Below are 15,233 nucleotides of genomic sequence, written 5' to 3'. Positions count from 1 at the left end.
TTCTCAAATATGAACCAGGTTTCCATCCAAACTTTTTATGTGAGTTAAGTCAGAAATATCAAAAAGTTATCCAATATCCAAATTATGATAAATGGATGTTCACTTTTTCATTAATAAACCCCATACCAGACACTCTCCTATGGTTATATTCTACTGAAGGCTTGATGGGGTAAATGTGTCAGTCAGAGTAGAGCATTAAGCACATTGTGAAAGCAATAAAGTTTTACCAGTCACCTTATGCAATCAACACCATGAGAGAATCTCATTTGCATTCTCCTAGCGTCCTCTCGCCTCGCCTCATTCTCAAAACCCATTGGATGAGAAAGCCAGAGGTCCCGCCCCTCTGACCTTATCCTTCAAATGAGCTTTGAGCAGTAGGAAGGTGTCTTGTCTTTGGCTATGCCGGATTAAATTATATGACATTCTATTCTATAAAATAATTTTCCCGTAATTAATATTACCTGATTGAGCTAATCATGTAAATGTAATTAACTAGAGAGTCGGGGCACCACAAAATAATATTTATAGAGCTGCTATCTTCCGAATAAACTCTTAAAGACCTAGTAATATTTTACATCAATAGCAGTCAATATTAATCCTCACCTTAATTCAGTCTCATCTGAAAGTTGTACATTCTTGGTTATCTGCACGATCCCTGGCTAGCAAGTTGAATCAGCAATACAAAATTGGGTTTAATTATTTATTTGCTAAATACCTAACTAATCACACAGAATTACACAAACACATAATTAATCATACCTTGATTACAAATTACGTCATAAAGGAAAACGTCCCTGGCGGGCGGAACAGATATGACAGCTGGTTACACAAACAAAAAGGGGCTGGGTTTGAGTGAAAGAGCGGGAAGACGGAGGGACACAGGGAGAAGCTGTGCTTTCGTAAATACAGTATCTTATGCATTCTAAATTACCGCACATTTAGAAAAGGAAAATGCAATAAATATTTACTCTGAGCTGCGCTTCAGTAGGTTGGTGGAAGATGGAAGGCCGTGTTGCCCAACCGAGTCCTTTGTCCTTTGAAGAATATCTCTGCTGGTAAATTGGTTACGTTGTAGTAACGTCGTTGTGTGGTAGACGGAATACTCTGTCAGTTCCTTCCGAACCTGCGTTTGCAGCTGCTGTTGCTAACTCAACGGCTAGGAGGTATCACTTCTGTAGTGAATAAGAGTTCAAAGTTCATACCATTCGCAACCAAAGCTCACGCTGATGTTGGCTTCGTTCTGTAGTTATTATCTGAACCATTCTGACATCGGACCGTCGTCATCATATCCTCGGAACAGGAGGTTATATTGTCGTCAAGGCTTTATATAGGAAGGGAGAGGAGGGAGTGTTTGAAACGTTTTATAGCCCATGTCCCTTCACAGGGGTGGGCCACTGATTGAGCATAGCCCTAACCTTATGAAAACCCAAATCTCACATTTTAGAAGCTAAAATCACATTTCATCCCATCACGAATAATTTCATATTCAAAGATTTAAATTTAACAACAATTCCATGTGAATCCGATAACTCTGATGTGTAGACTTTCCACTTTAGAGTTTATGTAATCTTATCATTGATGAGAATGTCTCAGATGACAACGGAACTGACGTCATATTCATTAAGTACCACCGCACATGTTCAATTGGTCGGATTACCAGAATATAGTTCATTTCCTCCCCCCACCTTCGGATGTTCCCAGAATCTCTATGTTAACCAAAGGGGTTTGCAAATGTAACATCAGTAGGGTAGAGACAGGAAAAAGGGGGGAGAAGGTATTTATGACTGTCATAAACCTACCCCCAGGCCAACGTCATGACAAAGGAGTATGCTATTTAGATTTTCCCATGACTTGGCATATTCTACCCTACCTCAAGAACTGTGACTTTTGATTGGATATTTACACTATTTACACTAACATTCAATATCCTGTAATTTAACTGACAGAAATGACACACTATGGTTTTATGGTATTGCGTAAAAAAAACTATATTTTAATGAGTGAAACACACTAGACTGGCCTCACATGGGGTATATTATTTAATTAGGATGATCAAACATTATTGCTTTAGGTGTGTGTGTGTGTGTGTGTGTGTGTGTGTGTGTGTGTGTGTGTGTGTGTGTGTGTGTGTGTGTGTGTGTGTGTGTGTGTGTGTGTGTGTGTGTCCGTCCGTCCGTGTGAGGGTGTGTACCAGACAGGTTCCTCTCAGAAACAACACATTACTATCAGTGATGGAGTTACAGAATCGTGTGAAGCTGGAATACTGAGATTTTTGTTTATTTTTATGTGGTAGTTTAGTTACATTGTCTTTCGATACTCAAAGACGATCTTCAACAGATTCATTATGCAGATTAGTTTATTTGAACTATCAGGCATTCTGTGTCTATCCATGTTTACAGCAGGTAGGCCTAAACCACCATTACTCATGATACATTGTCGCATACCTCAGTGATATAACATATTTATATTATGATTCTTGTTTCATAAACTTCAAATTTTCACTCTAATTTTGTGGGAAATGTTTTCCTGGAGCTCCACAGTTGTCAGAGCACCTTGGTAACCAGGCACGGAGGGCTCTCCATCAAGCAGCATTGAGCAGTGTGGGCGTTCGACACTCATGACAGAGGTGTTCCTCCAGTAATCAAAGCCATTGATCCTGGCATCTAAGGGTCATACAAGGCCATTGATTAGGCTAAACCAGAGGGATCCAATAATAACCTGGGTTCTGAACTCTTGTTGTTTTTCACTGATTTGCCCAGCATGTTATTCTGTACTTTTCCTATTTTCTTTGTCAACTTCAATGATTTTTATTTGTTAATAAAGCTGCATTTACGACCCATAAAGGCACAGATTTGTTATTTTAGTGCCACTGACGTACCATTGATACTATAAATATATATATTAGTTGTTTTTTTGTTAGGGTCTGAACGTCGGGCCCCCTCCCCAATATCAACACGTCATAATCCATGACAAAATGTTTAGATTTACAGGAAATTAGCTTTAAAACTGCAACATTTTTTCTCAGCCTCATGGCAAAATATATAGATTAGCAGGAAATTAGCTATACATCTCAATATTTTCTCTCTGCCCCATGGCATAATGTGTATAATTGCAGGCAGTTAGCTGTTTTCCGCAAAAACAACAAATGACAAAAACCTTGCGGGGACCTTGCGAAACTGCATGATATGCCACCGATGGGTGTAAGCAAGATTGCATACATATTATGATTTGTTATCAATTCTCACACAAGACAAGATCAGTGCCCAAGCACATAACATTCAAGTAATAACTCTAAATACAACCTTCGGTAATGAAATATCTCTCAATGCTCAATGCTGAAACGAGAAAGCTGTCGGGCCAAATGAGTTACGTTCTCTGGCATAGACAAAATTGTGTTTGCGTGGATAGTGTGTCACATTAGATTAGCATAATGCGCTACCTGCTGCACAACAGAACACACCAGTCCTGATAGCCCTGTCTGCTTTTGAAGAGGACCAAAGCCCCAAAGTAGAATGTTGGGATTCAACAGACAGCCCCAATTCATCATGAAAGATTTGGCAGTTCACAGACGCCAATTATTACACCTGACATGTTATAAATGGGTACCTGCTCCACTAGATCACACAACAGGGATTGAGTCTGACATGTTAAAAGGGCCTCCTCCATTATACATCATACAGTAGTTGAGTTTATGTCAACCTTTTTGGAGATGAGTTGATGAAAAATGAAAACTCATTTTGATTACCACTTGCTGACAGACAAAAGTATCTCAATTGATTTGGATTTCAGTTTACATCAGATTTGCTCCCCCTTATTTATTGTGACTGCTCAAGAGTGATGTATTGGTAGCTATTTGTTGCATCTTTTTGTTTCAGAACCAGGACTAGACTAGGGAAAGACTGTTGGAACCACCCTGAAGCCACACACTCATGATGAGAGCAGCCCCGGATTCCTCCCCACCCAATAGAGACGAAGGTCATGAGAGCGCACCTCAGCAGTGGGAGGTTGATCCCCAACCGTTGCCATCAACTGTTGTCAATGATACTCCGCTTTTAAATCCCCCATCTTTATCCCGATGTATGACTCTTCTTCCGGATGATTTGTACAGACGACGACAGAATCCGAGAGGAAAGTGGTATGATAACACTGTGTACAGCGACGCCGACCATCACGACCAACAAATAATTTCGATGAATACATATGAGGACCACAACGGTGTATATCAGACTCAAGTAGAAGAAATCCCTAGGAATTCAGATGTCGAGGCGCACGATTTCGAAAGTCAGTGGGATCATTCTGAGTTCGATCACAGAAACTTCACTCAGAAAACGTAAGTGCGAAACTTGGGAGATAAATCACCATCATAATAGTACCAGGACATTATGTCCTATTAGCAAGAGTGTCCCTTATACTTCAAGTTGAGTCAGTGGAGAAGTCACTTTGATTTTTGTTCGACATTTGATATCAAATCAAAGGAACAAGCTTGCCTTTTATAATGTGCAAAATGTCAATATTTACAGCTGCAATATGTAACTTTTTGGGCGAACCAACGAAATTCACAAAGACATTTTTGTTATAGATCTGTCATTCTCATTGAAAGTCTAAGAAGGGGTATATGTGTTCTATGTGCGCTTTTTCTATGCTTCCGGTTGTTAAGTTTAGTTTTTGTGTCTTTTGCTTTCAGTTTTGTATGCCAGCTTCAAACAGCTGAAAATATATTTTTAGTTATGGAAAGACATTTCACATCGGTTTAGATGGTACAATGATTCTCTACACTATACTTGCTTATTTTGTCACATAATCTGAAATTAAGCAAACCATTCAAATTTTAGCAACCAGGAAATGGTGAAGCGATTTCTACATCGTGCATCTTTAATTGAAAACTTTTTCTTGGTTGTTTTACATGGCAGGCTACAACACCTTCTTGATATTCTGAATATTAATAAATGGCTCAATCTGGGATATGTCATGCTGTTCAATTGTCTTATAATGTAATATAGTATAGACATATATTCCTGAATAATAACATATACATTTCTGATGAGGAGTGACCATTTTAGTATGTAAATCCTGGTGGGGCAAACCAAAAAATATATATTTTAAATGCATGCCAGCAAAGCCACTACACAACACAACACTGAACAAAACATTAATTGCACTCTTTTCAGCACCATGGAGTGAATCTTTATCATTGCTACACCTGGCTATCAGCGGAGCCTTGTCTGTCAGGAGGAGTGGGCCACAATTCACCCAACTTATTGTGGGAAGCTTGTGAAGTCTACCCGAAACGTTTGACCCAAGTCAAACCATTTCAAGGCAATGCTACCAAATATTAATTGAGTGTATGTAAACTTCCGACTTCAACTGTGTATATATTTCTTGGAGCCCCACCTACCGTGAATGACGTGTCAGCACAGCTCATGAGTCTAGTACAACTATCTTCCGACACCTGTCTTACCTTTATATAATCCAAATTATGAGTAGGCCTGTTTATGATATATTATTATTTTGAACATTTGCAAACAAACATAATATAGCCAAATATGTGTAAAACTATTGTATCCTGTTGATCACATGAACTGTCAGGCCTTGCATTCATAGCCCCATTTATTAATTGGGGCTATGAATGGTGGTAACATATCCCCGGGCCCATCCTTCCGCTTCATTTTACAAGTAGCTGGGCCGCTGTCATTGGACTGAACAGATTGTACAGCTTTCTGAGTGTAGGTTACTTAAAGAACACCATGAGGCTGCATTTATTTTACTGGGCATATGAACCCTATATAGAGAGGACTGGATTGAGACAGAAGTCCCCATCAGGACTTCAGGACATGTTTTGCTTAGCTAGTACTGTACAGCAAACGTCTGGCTTTCAATCAGGCATCAGAATTCAACAGATGCCGATCACACCTCTCTCCATAGAGACCAACACCTGTCATCCAGTTGCTGAATAAAAAAACTCAGCAGACCAAGGATGTTGTGTATTATAAACTGAGTGGTTCAAGCACTGAATGCTGATTGGCTGACAGCCATGGTATATCAGACCGTATACCGCAGGTAGACAAAACATTTATTTTTGCTACTAATTAAGTTGGTAACCGGTGTATAATAGTAATAAGGCACCTCAGGGATGGTGGTATGTGTCCAGGCTGTGTCCAGGCACGTTGTGTAGTGCATAAGAACAGCTCTTAGCTGGGGTTTATTGGCCATATACCACATCTCCTCGAGTCTCATTGCTTAATTATACATGCTGAAATTCCATAATCATGCCATTGTAGAAAAAAAAAGTATCCAAGCACTCCTTGACTATCATTTTGGAAAGTGTAAACATCTGCTCTGAATGTTGTGTTTTTTTCTACTCACTTTTCTCTTCAATTCCTGTGATCTTCCTTCTGGTCTGAATAGTTTTTTTTGTCACCATCTTTCTCCATTCAGATTTGAGACCATGCACCATAGAAAAACTACTGTGCGAGAGAAGGGTCGTCGGCAGGCTATCCGTGGACCAGCCTACATGTTCAGTGAGCGGAGCACCAGTCTCACTTCAGAGGAGGAGCGCTTCCTAGACTCTGCAGAGTATGGGAACGTCCCAGTGGTGCGTAAAATGCTGGAAGAGTCCAAGACCCTTAACGTCAACTGTGTGGACTACATGGGCCGTTGGCCGTGGGTAATGAGCACTTGGAAGTGACAGAACTACTGCTGAAGAAGGAGGGTCTGGCTCGTGTGGGCGATGGCCTCCTCTTGGCCATCAGTAAGGGCTATGTGCGTATCGTAGAGGATATCTTGGCCCACCCTGCATTCGGAGGTGGGCTTCGCCTCACTTTAAGCCCCCTGGAGCAGGAGCTACGAGATGATGAATGTTATGCCTACGACGAAGACGGCACACGTTTCTCCCATGACGTGTCCCCGGTCATCCTGGCTGCACACTGCCAGGAGTACGAGATAGTGTGTAGCCGGTGCTATACTGCACCGCTGTAACTCTGCGTTGTGTGTGGTTGATAGAGACTATAAACGTGGACTTTGGAGATCAGGTAGTTTTAATCAAGCAGAACTGACTCTCTGCATCTTGCATCTGCATCCAAAAGGAAATAAAACATTTGTAGAGCACATCTGTTCTGAGAATCGTCGCCTCTTTCTACAACAGATGCATAATAGGAGGGACTGGGATCATTCGAGGAGCTAGCCATCGTTCACACATACAATAGCCTGCTAATACCTTAGCTAGCTATTAACCACATGTTGAATTCAGAATGTTGATATCATCTTAAAAAGTACAATTACAAGTGCATCTTAACAATACCATCCACTTATGAGTAACCTCTTAAATATACATCATTATTCATGAACAAAACACTGTGTGTATGACTTCAAACTGAATGAATCAAACTTTTCTGAAGACAGAAAAAGCGTACCTACCTCTCTCAGTGCATCAAAATGATTTGAGCACGCAGGGCAAAACGTAAGTACACACTCCCCTTCTCCCAGGATGCAGGCATGCATAACAAATCAACACAACATATTGATATATGAACCTGGTGAAATTCACATAGTACTTTAACAACTGTTACAAGTGCACACTCTGTTGATGAAGGGAGCCTGTATCGAGAAGCCCCATGACTACTTCTGTAAGTGTAGCGAGTGTCATGACAAGCAGTGCCGTGACTCGTTCAGCCACTCCCGCTCCAGGATGAATGCTTATAAAGGGCTAGCCAGCGCTGCCTACCTGTCCCTGTCTAGTGAGGACCCTGTATTCACCGCTCTGGAGCTCAGCAACGAGCTGGCTCGCCTCGCCAACATCGAGACTGAGTTCAAGTTGAGAAACACAAAGACCAAGCTTGAGGATTAGAAGAAGGGGGTTCACAGTTAAAGAATATGTTCATCTGTGTAATGTATTGGCTTGCTTTCTCTCTCATATGCTCTCCACCCTCTCACTAATTTAACAATATGGGCTCAAAGCTTTGTGCAGATATTTCTGAAAGCGCTGATTTCAGTCTTTTGATCACACAGACATGATTAATTGGGCAGATATCAAATCAGGTAATACACGTACGTGCACTACACTCAAATATTATTGGAGTGATGACACACTTATATTATAGGAACTGCTTTGAGAAAATTAAGATTGGGAACACACTCAAATGAGTCACTGACCTTGTGACATGTTTAGAAATTATTGCAATATCTGAGTGTACTGTATGTCAGGCTTTGCAACATATTACCCACTCTCAACATACAACGTATTCATGTAGCTTTTTCAAGAATAAGTCTAATCAGGGATTTTCATATCCAGTCTGTTGACTCCTGGTATTGCTGGAGCTGTTCATAAAAAAATACTCCACAGGTCTGTCTAATCTATTTTATCCTGATTACTGACCTCTCCAAATATTGTGTTGAGGTTTAAAATTGATGGGTATGAATATAGACACACACAAATACAGTATCTCCTCATACATTTGAATAATTTATCAGACACTCTTATCCAGAGTGGCTTAGAGCTGTGAGTACATATGTTTGAATACATTTTTTATTTTTGTACTGGTCCCCTGTGGGATTTGAACCCACAATCCTGGTGTTGCATGCTCCAAGCTCTACCAACTGAGCCACACAGAAGACATAGATGCACGCCAGCACACACACAGTTCATGCTCATTATAAAAAACCACTATGTGTGACAAACACAAACATTGGCATGCAAACTCGTACTGGAGAAATGGTTGATCTGTGGTGTTCCAGGTTTCTATTAGAATATTTTACATGCAGACCAAAAAGTGAGACACTGACACATAATAGCAATCCATCAAAAGTTGTGACCCCTGGAGTTTGCATCATTTTCAATCATTCTTACATACAGTAATTCTCTCTTTCTTCTCTCTGTGTAGAATGACTACAGGAAGCTATCCATGCAGTGTAAGGAATTTGTGGTGGGAGTGCTTGACTTATGCAGAGACACGGAGGAGGTGGAGGCCATTTTGAATGGGGATGTGGACCAAGCTCTGCCCGGCGATCACAGTCGACACTGCCTCAGTCGGGTCAAACTGGCCATTAAGTACGAGGTCAAGAAGGTTAGCTGATTCACTCAAGCTGAATCAAACATATTTTTTTCAAACAGCCATTTTAAATGTTTATCTCTCTCTGGTGTTTGTGCGTGTCTGTAATTGTCTTTAACAACACTCAGTAGTCTTCATTTAAAAAGCAATCAATCTCAAGGGCACAATGAGAAACACACTTTTGAGTACATTTTCCCATTCTACCCATCCCCTATAAAGGGTTTATTTTTTTATTTTTTTACTGAAATGGGGCCTAAATGAAATAGGTGTTTTACAGCTGTTTAACAACCATCAATGTAGGAATTCTACAACGCAATAATATGCAAGTTATGACAAAACAGACAACCTCTGCCTCTGGTTATCAATGTTGTAGTATGTCAAAGTTATTTTTCATTATGTCTCTAGTTTGTGGCCCATCCTAACTGCCAGCAGCAGCTCCTGACCCTGTGGTATGAGAACCTAGCTGGACTTAGGTAGCAGTCTGCTGGGGTGAAATGCTGGATAGTCCTGGGAGTGGCTATTGGCCTTCCTTTCCTCTCAATCGCATACTGGATAGTGCCCTGCAGTAAGGTACATACACAATCCCCTTTCTATTGTCTTCTCAGATTCACTCATTAACACATGATCCAGGCTGCATCACATCCAGCCGTGATTGGGAGTCCCACAGGGCGACGCACAATTGTCCCAGCGTCGTCCGGGTTTGGCCGCCATTGTAAAATAAGAATTTGTTCTTAACTGACTTGCCTAGTTAAATAAAGGTTAAATAAAAACAAAACAAAAAATAATAATATAAAAAATATATATGTTTTACCTCTACCTACATGTGCATATTACCTCAATTACCTAGACTAACCTGTGCCCCCGCACATTGACTCTGTACCCGTACCCCTGTATATCCACTCGCTACAGTTATTTTACTGCTGCTCTTTAATTATATTATATTTCTATTTTTTTCTTAACACTTATTTTTCTTAACTGCATTGTTGGTTAGGGGCTTGTAAATTAAGCATTTCACTGTAAGGTCTACAGCTTTTGTATTCGGTGCATGTGACAATTAAAATTTGATTTGATTTTGGTATATATCATGAGTTTGATGGTTGCTGTTTATGTGGTTGATTTCCTCTGTATCAGTTCGGTCAGATTCTCCGTAGCCCCTTCATGAAGTTTGTGGCCCATGCTGTTTCATTCACCATCTTTTTTGGACTGCTGGTATTCAATGCCTCGGACGGCTTCAAGGGAGTAAAGAACCTTCCCAATGAGACTATAACAGACCACCCTCTTCAGGTGTTCAGGGTCAAAACCAGTCAATTCTCCTGGACTGAGATGCTCATCATGAATTGGGTGATTAGTAAATTACTCAGATTTACAAACAGCTGCTTTTTTGGGAAGAGACATTATTATCCAGTCTATTCATATCTCATTGTTCATATCTCTTTACCACGGTATATTCTGAATGAAATCTGAATGTACTGAAATAATTTCACTCGTATGCTCCAAACAGATGGCTTTTGCACTGAAAAGCACTCTTCTCTTTGTTAGGGATGATCTGGTCGGAGTGTAAGGAGATCTGGGCTGATGTGCCAAGGGAGTACATCATGCACCTGTGGAACGTACTAGACTTTGGCATGCTGTCCATCTTCGTGGTATCCTTCACGACTCGGCTCATGGCCTTCCTGAGGGCCTCTGAGGCCCAGTTATATGTGGACATGTATGTTCCCAACATAGACCTGAGCAACGCCTCACTGCCTCCAAATGTAGCATATTACACTCATGGTCAGTGCAAGTGATACGTTATTATTAAAAGATGATTATAATAATAGCATAGGTCCAACTCTGTCTACAGGCTAACAGGATGTGTATGTAGCATTACAGTAACCTTTGTGTCATAAAACGAACAAGTGCTGCCACCGTTTCTCTCTCGCGCTCTCAGCAAGGAACAGGTGGTTACCCTCCGACCCTCAGCTCATCTCCGAAGGTTTGTACTCCATTGCAGTGGTGCTCAGTTTCTCCTGCATTGCCTACATCTTGCCTGCCAATGAGAGCTTCGGCCCACTTCAAATCTCCCTCAGCCGGACAGTCAAGGACATCGTCAAGTTCATGGTCATTTTCATAATGGTCTTCCTGGCTTTCATGATTGGCATGTTCAATCTATATTCTTATTACCTTGGTGCCAAGTACAACCTTGCCTTCACCACGTAAGTACCCTCCTGCCTATTCTTGTAAATTAAATGCTTTAAGTAGAGATGTATTCATTTATTATTATTATTAATTTGTGTGTTATTTGTTAATGTCTGTGTCCACACGTATACCGCTCGTGTGTGTGCCTTGTTTGAATATTTATGTGTATGTGTTCACAGAGTGGAGGAGAGCTTTAAGACTATTTTGGTCCATCTTCAGCTTGTCTGAAGTTATCTCTGTGGTCTTGAAGTATGACCATAAGTTCATAGAGAACATTGGTTCTCTTTGGCGTCTACAATGTAACCATGGTAATCGTACTGCTCAACATGCTGATTGCAATGATCAATCACTCCTATCAGGAGATTGAGGTGAGACGAGGAAGCAATAGGCCTAAACACCACTAGGGAATTCACAGGAAATCAAATGTCAATAATCACTGTTTTGAGTTCAAAGGGGAATAATGTCCATTTAGTGTATGTGTGAGTATTATACTGTTATGTTCATGTTGTATTCATGTACCATTTTATGAGCGTAATGTTGCGAGCAATTTTGGTAAAATTATCAGACCATACTAGATTACTTAAAATAAATGAGTCATTGCCTGGTGGTCTGTCTCAATCTCAATAGGAGGATGCTGATGTGGAGTGGAAGTTTGCCCGTGCTAAACTCTGGCTGTCCTACTTTGACGAGGGGCATACTCTTCCCATACTCTTCCCCCACCATTTAACCTGGTTCCCAGCCCCAAGTCCTTCTACTACCTAGTCCTGCGCACAAGGGCTTGTCTGGTGAGGCTGTGCAAGGCCACAGCCTGTCTCCAAGACAACCAGCGGGAGACGGTCATGATCGATTTGCGATTTAAGGTCAGAAGTCGGCTTTGAGGGAGTGGCTGTAGCCGGTTTGGATATCTGCCTCGTTAGATGTTGTCAGTCTTTAATGGATTTTTTAATAGGTGTGTGGTTTCTGTTCTGTTTCAGAACAATCAGTACAGACCTCAAACAAGGACACCAGGGCAGGATGACTTCACCATTAAACATCCTACTCGATACCAGGTACTTCCTCCATACCAGTCAATTTGATTAATTAGCAAGATCAGACGATACTCAGAAGTACTACATTTTGAACCGTTGTCTCTTAAGATTCTCTCTTTTCTTGACAGAAACTGATGAAGAGGCTCATTAAGCGATATGTGTTAAAGGCTCAGGTTGACAGTGAAAATGACGAAATCAACTAAGGTGATTTATGATTCATATCCATATGTAAGATCAGAAAGCTGTTAGGCCCTCTTAACGGAAGACTGATCATTCTTACAACTGCAAGACCGTGACATGGAGCTGTAGTGGATTGAGTGATTAATAACCTGTCGTGCATCCCTTGCAGGGGAGCTGAAGGAGATCAAGCAGGACATCTTCAGCCTGAGATATGAGCTTCTGGAAGAGATGTCTCAGGCCACAGAATAACTAGCTGACTTGATCCAACAGCTTGGTGACAAGCTTAGCAAGAACGCCAAGAAACCTTGATGGAAGTTGAGGGGTGTCCTCTGTATAAGAGCTTTGTATAAAACCTTCAAACTTATGTTTGTCTAAAGAGTTCAGGGTCCAGGTAACGCAGAGGTTCTTCACAGTTTTAATTGAGATGACTGTAAAACCATCAAGATAAATGGTCAGATTTAACAGAAGATCTCTGTGTTTCTTGGGACCTAAAACAAGCATCTCTGTTTTGTCCGAGTTTAAAAGTAGAAAATATGCCACCATCCACTTATGTTGGAAATACAGGCTTCCAGGGAGGGCAATTTTGGGGCTTCACCATATTTCATCGAAATGTACAGCTGGGTGTCATCTGCATAGCAGTAAAAGTTAACATTATGTTTCCGAATGACATCACCAAGAGGTAAAATAAAACAGAGCCCTGATGAACACCGAAATGTACAGTTGATTTGTCAGAGGCCAAACCATTCAGAGACAAACTGATATCTTTCCGACAGACAAGATCTAAACCAGGCCAGAACTTGTCCGTGTAGACCAATTTGGGTTTCCAATCTCTCCAAAAGAATGTGGTGATTGATGGTATCAAAAGCACCGCTAAGGTCTAGGAGCACGAGGACAGATGCAGAGTGTCATGTTCTGACCTTAGTTCCTTTGTTTTGTCTTTGTTTTAGCATGGTCAGGGCGTGAGTTGGGGTGGGCAGTCTGTTTGTTTTTCTATGTTGGTTTTTGTGTTCGGCCTAGTATGGTTCTCAATCAGAGGCAGGTGTCGTTAGTTGTCTCTGATTGAGAATCATACTTAGGCAGCCTTTTTCCACCTGGGTTTCATGGGTGTTTATTTCCTGTTTAGTGTTTTGTCATTCACCTTACGGGACTGTTAGTTTGTTGTTTATTGTTTTTGTTCAGTGTTCATTTTGCCTCAATAAATTATGGACACTTACCACACTGTGTTTTGGTCCTCTGATCCTTCTCGCTACTCCTCCTCAGAAGAGGAGGACGAGATCCCTTACACAGAGCCTCAGTCTGACGCTATTAAAAGGTAATTTACCACCTTCACAAGTGCAGTCTCAGTGCTATGATGGGGTCTAAAACCAGACTGAAGCGTTTGGTAAACATTATTTGTCTTCAGGAAGGCAGTGAGTTGTTGCGCCACTTTGTTGTTGTGCCAGCTTTTTCAAAAATGTTTAAGAGGAATGGGAGATTTGATATAGTCTGAGTTTTTTTTTTTCTGGGTCAAAGTTTGGCTTTTTCAAGAGAGGCTTTATTACTGCCACTTTTAGTGAGTTCGGTACACATCTGGTGGATAGAAAGCCGTTTATTATGTTCAGCACAGGAAGCAGCTCTTTCAGTAGTTTAGTTGGAATAGGGTCCAGTATGCAGCTTAAAGGTTTAGAGGCCATGATTATTTTCATCAATGTGTCGAGATATAGTATTAAAAAACATGAGTGTCTCCCTTGATCATAGGTCCTGGCAGGGTTGTGCAGACTCAGGACAACTGAGCTTTGGAGGAATATGCAGATTTAAAGAGGAGTCTGTAATTTGCTTTCTAATGATCATGATCTTTTCCTCAAAGAAGTTCATGAATTTATCACTGCTGAAGTGAAAGCCATCCTCTCTTGGGGAATGCTGATTTTTAGTTAGCTTTGCGACAGTATCAAAAATACATTTTGGATTGTTCTTATTTTCCTCAATTGAGTTGGAAAAATAGGATGATCAAGCAGCAGTGAGGGCTCTTCGATAATGCACAGTACGGTCTTTCCAAGCTAGTCGGAAGAATTCCAGTTTGGTGTAGCGCCATTTCCGTTCAAATTTTCTGGAAGCTTGCTTCAGAGCTTTGGTATTTTCTGTATACCAGGGAGGTAGTTTCTTATGACTAATCTTTTTAGTTTTTAGGGGTAAGACTGCATCGAATGCATAGCGCAAGAATAAATAGAGTTCCTCAGTTAGGTGGTTCACTGATTTTTGTACTCTGACGTACTTGGGTAGGCAGAGGGAGTCTGGAAGGGCGTCTAGGAATCTTTGGGTTGTCAGAGAATTTATAGCACGGCTTTTGATGATCCTTGGTTGGGATCTGAGCAGATTATTTGTTGCGATCGCAAATGTAATAAAATGGTGGTCCGATAGTCCAGGATTATGAGGAAAAACATTAAGATCCACAACATTTATTCCACGGGACAAAACTAGGTCCAGAGTATGACTGTGGCAGTCAGTAGGTCCGGAGACATGTTGGACAAAACCCACTGAGTCGATGATGGCTCCGAAAGCCTTTTGGAGTGGGTCTGTGGACTTTTCCATGTGAATATTAAAGTCACCAAAAATTAGAATGTGTGTGGGGGATATGGTCACTAGTGTAACCAGGAGGAGAGGCCTAATTTAACGCAGTAAATTCATCAGGCTTAAGCCATGTTTCAGTCAGGCCAATCTCATCAAGATTATGATCAGTGATTAGTTCATTGACTATAACTGCCTTGGAAGTGAGGGATCTAACATTAAGTAGCCCTATTTTGAGATGTGAGGTATCACAATCTCT

General features: G+C 41.0%; 1 pseudogene; it reads left to right on the top strand.

The window, feature by feature from the left end:
* Positions 1-6,369: 6,369 nt before the first annotated feature.
* LOC109892083 (short transient receptor potential channel 7-like) lies at positions 6,370-12,739 on the top strand (annotated as a pseudogene).
* Positions 12,740-15,233: the final 2,494 nt, after the last annotated feature.

Source organism: Oncorhynchus kisutch, linkage group LG6 (genome assembly GCF_002021735.2).
Source record: "Oncorhynchus kisutch isolate 150728-3 linkage group LG6, Okis_V2, whole genome shotgun sequence".
NCBI classification, from domain to species: Eukaryota; Metazoa; Chordata; class Actinopteri; order Salmoniformes; family Salmonidae; genus Oncorhynchus; species Oncorhynchus kisutch.
This window is presented reverse-complemented; position numbering and strand designations above follow the sequence as displayed.